This window comes from Nomascus leucogenys, chromosome 19, assembly GCF_006542625.1.
Source record: "Nomascus leucogenys isolate Asia chromosome 19, Asia_NLE_v1, whole genome shotgun sequence".
Taxonomy (NCBI): Eukaryota; Metazoa; Chordata; class Mammalia; order Primates; family Hylobatidae; genus Nomascus; species Nomascus leucogenys.
Window position 1 is genome coordinate 25,680,959 of NC_044399.1, and position 9,399 is coordinate 25,690,357.

At 44.3% G+C, this 9,399-nt stretch overlaps 1 pseudogene; it reads left to right on the plus strand.

Moving 5' to 3' along the window:
- Positions 1-6,466: 6,466 nt before the first annotated feature.
- Positions 6,467-7,157, plus strand: LOC100592901 (annotated as a pseudogene).
- Positions 7,158-9,399: the final 2,242 nt, after the last annotated feature.

The window sequence follows — 9,399 nt, forward strand, 5'->3', positions numbered from 1 at the left end:
GTTGTACAACAATATGCATTTAATTAACAATACTGTACTGTACACTTAAAAATTAAGAGGGTAGGCTGGGCACAGTGGCTCATGCCTATAATCCCAGCACTTTGGGAGGCTGAGGTCGGAGGATTGCTTGAGCCAGGAGTTAGAGATCAGCTTGGGCAACACAGTGAGACTCTGTCTCTACAAAAAAAAAAAGAGAGAAAAAGAAAAAGAAAAAGAAAAAGTTAGCTAGGTGTGGTGGCACATGCCTGTATGGGAGGCTAAGGCAGGAGGATTGCTTGACCCCAGGAGGTCGAGGCTGCAGTGAGCCGTGATCACACCACTGCACTCCAATCTGGGTGACAGAGCAAGACCCTGTCCCCACTAAAATAAAATTTAAAAACAAAAATAAATTAAGAGATTAAAATTTTGTACTTTTTACCACATTTTATTTTATTATTTATTTATTTATTTATTTGAGACAGAGTTTGCTCTGTTGCCCAGGCTGGAGTGCAGTGGCACGATCTCAGCTCACTGCAATCTCTGCCTCCTGAGTTCAAGTGATTCTCCTGCCTCAGCCTCCCGAGTATCTGGGATTATAGGTGCCTGCCACCATGCCCAGCTAATTTTTGCATTTTTAGTAGAGACAGGGTTTTGCCGTGTTTCCCAGGCTGGTCTCGAAGTCCTGAGCTCAAGTGATCTGCCCACCTTGGCCTCCCAAAGTGCTGGGATTACAAGCATGAGCCACCACAATTGGCCCACAATTTTTAAAAATTGACAAAGAAAAAATTTAAAAAATTTTAAAAAGACAAAGAACAAAACACAAGGCAAAAGTTTTAAATAGACATTTCTAAGGAAGCTAGACAAAGGGCCAAAAAGCACATGAAAAGATGTTCTATATCGTTGGTCATTAAGGAAATGCAAATCAGAATTACAGTGAGAGACCACTTCACTCCCACTAGGATGGCTATAACAAAACCAAACCAACAAACAGGCAAACTGTAAATTACAAACCAGAAGACAGGCTGGGCACAGTGGCTCACACCTGTAATCCCAGCACTTTGGGAGACCGAGGCAGGCGGATCACGAGGTCAGGAGATCAAGACCATCCTGGCTAACACAGTGAAACCCCGTCTCTACTAAAAATACAAAAAAGTTAGCCGGGTGTGGTGGCGGGCACCTGTAGTCCCAGTTACTTGGGAGGCTGAGGCAGGAGAATGGCGTGAATCCGGGAGGTGGAGCTTGCAGTGAGCCAAGATCGCGCACTGCACTCCAGCCTGGGCAACAGATCAAGACTCCGTCTAAAAAAAAAAGAAAAAAGAAAACAGAAGACAACAAGTGTTGATGGAGATACAGAGAAACTGGAACCCTCATACGTTGCTGATGGGAATGTGAAATTGTTCAACTACTACTGTGGAAAACAGTTTGACAGTTCCTCAGTAAGTCTAACATAGAATTACCGAACAACCCAGCAGTTCCACTCCTAGATATTTACCCAGAAGAACTGAAAACAGGGATTTAAACAAAAACTTGTACAGGAATGTTCTTACCAGCACTATTCAGAGTAGTCAAAAGGTAGAATAACCCAACTGTCCATCAGCTGCTGAAAGGATAACACATATGGTATATCCATACTTTAGAATATTATTCAGTCATAAAAAGTAACACAGTATTGATACACACTACAGTATAGATGAACATGGAAAACATTATGGTAAATGAGTGAAGCCAGACACAAAAGGCCACGTGTTATATGATTCCATCACATGAAATAGCCAGAAGAGGTACATCTATAGAGACAGGGAGCAAATTAGTGGTTGCCAGGGCTGAGGATGGAAATGGGGAGTGACGGCTTAATGGGCACGGAATTTCCTTTTAGGTGATGAAAATGTCCTGGAACTAGTGATGATGATTGCACAACATTGCAAATGTACTAAATGCCACTGAATTGTACCTTTTTTTTTTTTTTTTTGGAGGCAGGGTCTCTCCCTTTGGCCCAGGCTGGAGTGAAGTGGCTTGATCATAGCTCACTGTAACTTCGAACTGTTGGGCTCAAGTGATCCTCCTGCCTCAGCCTCCCTAGTAGCTGGGACTACAGGTATGTACCACCACGCCTGGCTGATATTTCTATTTTTTGTAGAGACAAGGTCTTGCTATATTGCCCAGCCTGGTCTCAAACTCCTGGCCTCAAGCAATCTTCCTGTCTCAGCCTCCTGTTTCAAAGTGTTAAAATTACAGGCATGAGCCACTGTGCTTAGTCTAAATTGTAAATTCTTAAATGATGAATTTTAAATTTGTTGTGAACATAAATTTATGTGAATGTTACCTCGATTTTTAAAAAGTGTTACATAATTTAATCAATAGTTCATTAGTAAATTAAACAGTTTTGTTAGTGATGGAAGATATCTGAGTTACCTGGAGTTACCCATAACGAATCTATACAGATCTGTGGCAACCTCAATTCTTGCCTCCTTGGAAGAAAGAATTCAACCGAGGGGCATAAGGCAGAAGAGATGGAGGCACGTTTCAGAGCAGGAGTGGAAGTTTATTAAAAAGCTTCAGAACAGTAAGGAAAGGAAGGAAAGGGAAAAAAAAGAAGGAAAGTACAACTGGAAGAGGGAAGTGGGATGACCTGAGAAACCAGTGTGCAGCTTGACCTCTGGACTTGGGGCTTTATATATTGGCATACTTCCGGGATCTTGCATTATAACTTCTCCCCACTCCTGAGATCTTACTGGGAAGCTGCTGATCAGTTTCAGGTATTTTCTATCTATTAGGAAGTGGTCCTTCCCTGGCACCAGCTGTGACCAATTATTACTTTAGAGAAACAGCTGGCCGGGCACAATGGCTCATGCCTGTAATCCCAGCACTTTGGGAGGCCGAGAAGGGCGGATCACCTGAGGCCAGGGGTTCGAGACCAGCCTGGCCAACATAGTGACACCTCCCCCCACCATCTCTACTAAAAATGCAAAAATTAGTTGGGCTTGGTGGCGCAGGCCTGTAGTCCCAGCTACTTGGGAGGCTGAGCCAGGAGAGTTGCTTGAACCCAGCAGGCAGAGGTTGCAGTGAGCCGAGATCATGCCACTCCACTCCAGCCTGGGTGACAGAGCAAGATCCTGTCTCAAAAAAAAAAAAAAAAAAAAAAAAGAGAGAGAAACAGTTAACAACTGCCTGACCATCACCTGACGGTCTCCTAACACTCCTGGTGTATGTATTGGTGGGGAGCCCTCTCCTGCCCTGCTCATACCTGACTAGCTACCTACTGTAACAATTTGACTTAATAAGATTCCGCTGACTGGCCAGGCGCGGCGGCTCCTGCCTGTAATCCCAACTGTTGGGGAGGCCAAAGCGGGTGGATCACTTGGAGTCAGCAGTTCGAAACAAGTCTGGCCAACACAGCGAAACGCTGTCTCTACTAAAAACATAAAAATTAGCCAGGCGTGGTGGCACGAGTCTGTAATCCTAGCTACTTGGGAGGCTGAGGCAAGAGAATCGCTTGAACCCGGGAGGTGGAGCTTGCAGTGAGCCGAGATTGTGCCACTCCACTCCAGCCTGGGGGCGAGCGAGACTTCGTCTCAAAAAAAAAAAAAAGAAAAAGAAAAAGAAAAAAGATTCCACTGACAACACAAATAAATTGAAATCTGTAATTTGATTAAAAATTAGAGATTCTCATGTCATGTAACAGTGATTTCACAGTGAGTTTTGAGTTTACACTGGGTTTACTAGTGAGGCCAGGACCATAACATGAAAGATAATCCAATCAACCATGAAGGCGTTCCCATCAGCTGTTCAGTCACTCTGTAGGTGACTGGGTGGGAACTTTCCCACAACTTCTGGAAACTCCTTGGTGGGTGGATCACCTGAGGCCAGGGGTTCAAGACCAGCCTGGCCAACATGGTGAAACTCCGTCTCTACTAAAAATAATTTTTTAAAAAGTGAGCCAGGCATGGTGGTGCATGACGGTAAACCCAGCCACTTGGGAGGCTGAGGCAGGAGAATCTCTTGAACCCGGGAGGCAAAGGCTGCAGTGAGCTGAGATCGTGCCACTGCACTCCAGCCTAGGTGACAAAGCCAGTGAGACTCTGTCTCAAAAAAAAAACAAAAAAAAAGGCCAGGTGTGGTGGCTCACGCCTGTAATCCCAGCACTTTGGGAGGCCGAGACGGGTGGGTCACGAGGTCAGGAGATTGAGACCATCCTGGCTAACATGGTGAAACCCCGACTCTGCTAAAAATACAAAAAATTAGCCAGGCGTGGTGGCGGGCGCCTGTAGTCCCAGCTACTCAGGAGGCTGAGGCAGGAGAATGGCGTGAACCTGGGAGGCGGAGCTTGCAGTGAGCTGAGATCGCGCCACTGCACTCCAGCCTGGGTGACAGAGTGAGACTCCGTCTCAAAAAAAATAAAAATAAAAATAAAAATAAAAAATAAAGTACCAATTATGTTATGGTTTTGTGCTGGGAACAACTCTATTTCCCCAGGAACTAGAGGATCTCGCTCCTTTTCCTGTTCTGATTCCAATGGAATGCCAGTGTGTGAACTCCTAGGATTTGCTGCCACCGTCAAGATGTCAGGTTTTAAATCCGGAGAAGGAAGCTACATCACGCTTTTGGAGCCATGCATATTATCCAGGTCTATCTATTGCTCATATTGGCAGAGGAGTGCTTTTGGGGTTTATCTTAAAGTAAGTCATGACCCAACCCAAGGTCACCTAGATTTTCTCTTGTGTTATTCTCTAGGAGTGCTATTATTTTATATTTTACATTTAGGTCTATGATCCATTTTGAAATAATTTTTGTGAAGGATGTAAGGTCTGTGTCTAGATTAGTTTTTTTGTTATATGTATGTCCAATCATTCTGGCACCATTTGTTGAAAAAGACTGTGATTTTCCATTGAATTGCCTCTCCTTTGTCAGAGATCAGTTGACTATATTTGTGTGGATCTATTTCCAAGCTCTCTGTTCTATTCCATTGATGTATTTGTCTTATTGCACAGATTGGAATTTCAGGGGAATTGTTGGACAATCTGTCTCAGGCGACAAAGGCAAAGCTGTTGGATCCTCAGCTAATTATTGACTTGGCTCACAGAAAAGATGTTGGATTATTTCAACAGGTTTTTGTTTTGGTTTGTTTTGTTTTGTTTTGTTTTGTTTTGTTTGACAGTCTTTCTCTGTCGCCCAGGCTGGAGTGCAGTGGCGTGATCTCAGCTCACTGCAAGCTCTGCCTCTCGGGTTCACGCCATTCTTCTACCTCAGCCTCCCAAGTAGCTGGGACTATAGGCACCCGCCACCACGCCCAGCTAATTTTTTGTATTTTTAGTGGAGACGGGGTTTCACCGTGTTAGCCAGGATGGTCTCGATCTCCTGACCTCGTGATCCGCCTGCCTCGGCCTCCCAAAGTGCTGGGATTACAGGTGTGAGCCACCTCGCCCAGCCTATTTCTACAGTTTTACTCCATCATTTGCAGTCACTTAAGCCCAGATGACACCAAGTCCATCTGAAATGTTCAGGCAAGTGTGATTCTGAAATGGTGTGAAAGACCACTGACACAAAACCTCTCTTTTGGGAAACAGTTTGAATAATTTTTTTTTTTTTGAGACAGAGTCTCGCTCTGTCGCCCAGGCTGGAGTACAGCGGCATGATCTCGGCCCACTGTAACCTCTGCTTCCCGGGTTCAAGCGATTCTCCTGCCTCAGCCTCCCGAGTAGCTGGGATTACAGGCACCCACCACCATGTCTGGCTAATTTTGCATTTTTAGTAGAGATGGGGTTTCGCCATGTTGGTCAGACCGCCTCGGCCTCCCAAAGTGCTGGGATTACAGGCGTGAGCCACTGTGCCCAACCCGAATAAAGTAATTTTTAAAGGATTCTGAAACTTGCCATGTTTTGAAAATAAAGAACACGATTTAAAAAGCAAGAGATGGGCTGGGTGCAGTGGCACATGCCTGTAATCCCAGCACTTTGGGAGGCTGAGGTGGGTGGATCACTTGAGGTCAGGAGTTCGAGACCTGTCTGGCCAACATGGTGAAACCCTATCTCTACTAAATACAAATATTAGCTAGGCGTGGTGGTGTACGCCTGTAATCCCAGCTACCTGGGGGCTAAGGCATGAGAATTGCTTGAACCTGGGAGGCAAAGCTTGCAGTGAGCCAAGATCGCTCCAGCTTGGGCGACAGAGTGAGACTCTGTATCAAAAAACTAAAATAAATAAATAAATAAATAGGAAGAGATGAAAAGGATAATAAAGCTTCAGTTTAAAAATGTCTTAGAATGAAGCATGCATTTTTGTTCTTGTACCCAGCTTCTTATCGCCTTGCACCCTGGCTTCCCGGTATTGGAAGAAGGGACCATCCTCTTCCTCGTCCCAGCCCCCTAAATCCTGCCATTGAAAGGGTTGAATGGTGGGGACTGGAGGTGTGCGCAGCAGCAGCAGGGGGTCCCCAGCTAATTGATGCCAGAAGTAGCAGTTGCTAGAGAAGCATTCTGCCCGCTTCACTATGGTGGCACTTCCTCCAGACTCCTGGCAGCCACTCAGTGTTTACTTGGAGACCAGCATAGGAATAATTGTACTGGAGCTGTATTGGAAGCATGCTCCAAAGACCTGTAAGAACTGCTGAGATGACTCGTCGAGGTTACCACAGTGGCACAAAATCCCACAGAATCATCAAAGATTTCATGATCCAAAAAGGTGACCCAACAGGGACAGGTCGAGGTGGTGCATTTATCTATGGCAAACAGTTTGAAGATGAACTGCATCCAGACTTGAAATTCACGGGGCCTGGAATTCTCACAATGGTCAATGCAGGGCCAGACACCAATGGCAGCCAGTTCTTTGTGACCCTCGCCCCCACCCAGTGGATCAACAGCAAACACACCATTTTTGGCCAAGTGTGCCAGGGGATAGGAATGGTGAAGCGAGTAGGAATGGTAGAAACAAACTCCCAGGACCGGCCTGTGAACGATGTGAAGATCATTAAGGCATACCCTTCTGGGTAGACTTGCTGCTCTCTTGAACAGCCTTCTGAGATGGCCCCAGTGAACCAGCTTCCCAATGACCTAGAATGACATGTAATGCTAAATTTTATTTTGGCCTTGCAAATCACGATGCTTAGGAAGCCTGCAGTCTTAGGTGAGTTAGAGATGGAAGTGCGTTTTAATAGAATGCTTCTTTTCTCTTCCCCCAGTGCCTAGGTTGACAGAGCATTTGCACAGATGCCCCTGTTTATCCATAGGTTACTACTTACTGCACATGACCCATAATGCTCTGGCTGCTCTGATATTCTTGGAACAAAATGCAGCAGATGCTGTCATTTCTCGTGTTTTTGCCTAACCAAACTTCTTCCTGATTTATATTCTGGCCTACACTGCAGTCTTTGATGGCTGACAGTCACAGAATTCAAAACCAAGTAGTGTCTATCAGCCCTCTTAACTTTGTGCACACCATATTTCAGTCTCCTACGTTTGTTCTTCTAGGGGATGTATACATCTGTCTCTATATTTTCCCTCTCAAAACCAGAACATCTGCTGGGCACGGTGGCTCACGCCTGTAATCCCAGCACTTTGGGAGGCCGAGGCAGGCGGATCACCTGGGCTTAGGAGTTAAAGACCAGCCTGGCCAACATGTTACAACCCAGTCTTTACTAAAAATACTAAAATTAACCAGATGTGGTGGTGCATGCCTGTAGTTTGAGCTACTGGGGAGGCTGAGGCTGGGGAATCCCTTGAACCTGGGAGGCGGAGGTTGCAGTGAGCCGAGATCGAGCCACTGCACTCCAGCCTGGGCGACAGAGCAAGACTCTGTCTCAAAAAAAGAAAAAGAAAAAAAAACCCACAAAAGCCAGAACATCAACACTGCTGTTTCTGACACCTAGACATCCCACGCAAAGCCACACTGACTTTTTGCCAAATGAAAAACACATCCAAAAATCAAGTTTCTAAGAAGTGGGGAATAATAATGTGTAATAATCAAGAAATGAATTTATTAAAAGGAAGCAGAAGAATTGACCATCTTTGTCCCAGAGAAGAGGAGAAATCTGTAGTGAGCTCAAGGACAGACTATGAATTCTCCGTAAAAAGTAGTACTCTCAAAAAGGAGAAGTGTCACTTAAGTTTTCTTAACCTAAGACTTTAGAGAAATTAGATATGAGATTTTTATACATTAAGTTGTTGGACTTTTTTTTATTCTTTCTGGATTTTTGAGGGAGGAGTAAGAGAGGAAGAAAGTTAATATAATACCTATGTAATACATAGAAACTTCTAAAATAAAATGTCATCGATGGTTGAAATTGCAGACAAACAAAAATGTCTTAGTGATTACAGAGCTTAATTAAAATCAATTTTACAAAACTAAAAATATAGAATGAGCCAGGTGCAGGGGTGAGCGCCTGTAGTCTCAGCTCCTTGGGAGGCCAAGGCAGGAGGATTGTTTGAGACCAGGAGTTCAAGGTCAGCCTGGGCAACAAAGTGAGCCTCATCTCTAAAAAAAAAAAATTAAATTAAAGTAAATAAAATTTAGAGTAATGAATATAATGAAACATTATAATTTATGACATTTTCCCTTAAGTTTAAAATACTATTTCGAGACAAAGGTTTTATTTGTTTTGGCTAAATATGCATTATTTGCTTAAAAATAATAGACTTGGATAATATTCATGACTCCAAAAGCATGGTATAACCTCCTTCTCCAGATTTGAGACCTGATGTTTTGAAGGTGGCAGCAAGTCCTAGGAGTTGACATACTGATTCCTTATATAACTAGGACCTATTTCTGTTGCCCATTTCAGGCAACTGCGATGAGATTGTAACTACAAACCCTGCTGCCAACCCGAGGACATCAGCTGACAGCCATCTGAGGACACAGTCACAATTCTGAGTCTGTACAATGTCCAGCCAGAGTCACTCAGTGGGGTAAATGATTACCTCAATCATATACCCCATACATTGTCTAATCCTTAATCTTGTAAAAGAGAACCTGGAGGAGAACAGAAAATACAGTTTGAACAAAATGTTGAAACTGTATCCGTGGAAATTACTTAGTGATTGTGAATGAAATCAAAGACAACTCCAAACAAATCAAAAGGTAGGTTATGTATGTTCGGTGCAAGTAATAAATGCCTATATTTGAAATAAAGATGTAGTGAAAGACTTTCTCTCAGCAAAGAAACTTAGGGTGAACGAGGGCACAGTGGTCACCTCCCTGGGTGACCTTTGAGGTGGCCAGCCGGCTGTGCCCTGCTGTGGAGGACCCGCCATCCCCACAAACTCTCATCTTGACCCGTTTCCCAGGGACTCTGCCCAATAAGCCTTTGGCCCAGTGCTACCATTCTTTCTTTCTTTCTCTCTTTTTATTTTTTGAGACAGGATCTCGCTCTGTTGCCCAGGCTGACAGAACCTTGGCTCACTGTAGCCTTGACCTCCCTGGCTCAAGTGA